At 29.3% G+C, this 1,129-nt stretch overlaps 1 non-coding gene across 1 annotated transcript; it reads right to left on the bottom strand.

Annotated features, from left to right (window-relative positions):
- Positions 1–343: 343 nt before the first annotated feature.
- LOC123649558 lies at positions 344–406 on the bottom strand. Its single transcript, XR_006739059.1, has one exon. It is a non-coding gene; the product is annotated as a U7 small nuclear RNA (small nuclear RNA).
- Positions 407–1,129: the final 723 nt, after the last annotated feature.

Genomic DNA, 1,129 nt, shown 5'->3' on the forward strand with positions numbered 1-1,129 from the left:
CTACTCAGAATCTAACCTTTTCTGGGTCTGGACCAATTATTTAAAAATGTGTTTAGTTGACTGAATTTAGGATGGTTGCTAAGAGGACTTGAACAGAAACAGGAAAACCATTTGTGATATTCTTGATTTAACAGTTTACGATGATTTTAAATTGTAATTTGAGTATAGTATACATTGACTAAGTATACATTGCCCTAATATGAAAAAGATATATATAACTATACATGTAAGACTATATTTAATGTATTTTCTATAATTAATAATTAGAGAAAAATTCACAAAACTAAAATATGATTACACTATTGTGAAAAAAACAAATAAAAAATTGACAAATTCTTTTTTTAATGAATTTTCCAATGAAAACTGAAAATCCTGCTCAACAAGTTCTGAAAAAGCTGTAATACTAAAGCTTAACAAATTCTTAATACACAAACAGTATTCAAAGTAAATCTCCTGGTTTGACACAATATCAAAGGACAAATAAAAATGCAAAGATGGATCTTTAGCTTGGTTTTCTAAAGTCAATTCTGCCAATTTAAACCAGTGAAATCTTGTATGTGACTGTGAAACAATCTAGGAACAGAAGACTATTTGTAACAACTTTATTAAATTGTATTATAGAACTATGTCCTTAACAAAATGATGTGTAGTATTCTGCTTTTAGTCCATGATAAGAAAAACATCTGCCAAAATTGCATAAGCCTCTGACTATTATAGTAGTGGATTAAACAAAGCCACAAATTACATTTTAGATTTTATATTAAAATTCACATCTATTATTTTATGGTCAAAATGATAAAAATATTAGATGGCCATATATATACACACACATAAAACTCTATAAATATTGTGTGTGTATATATGTATGTATTTATGTATATATATTTTTATTTTATTTTATTTCAGACAGAGTCTCGCTCTGTTGCCCGGACTAGAGTGCCATGGTGTCAGCCTAGCTCACAGCAACCTCAAACTCTTAGCTCAAGCAATCCTCCTGCCTCAGCCTCCCGAGTAGCCAGGATCACAGGCGTGCACCACCATACCCGGCTAATTTTTTCTATATATATTTTTAGTTGTCCAGCTAATTTGTTTCTGTTTTTTTTTTTTTTTTTTTTTTTTAAGTAGAGAT

This window comes from Lemur catta, chromosome 13, assembly GCF_020740605.2.
Source record: "Lemur catta isolate mLemCat1 chromosome 13, mLemCat1.pri, whole genome shotgun sequence".
Lineage (NCBI taxonomy): Eukaryota > Metazoa > Chordata > Mammalia > Primates > Lemuridae > Lemur > Lemur catta.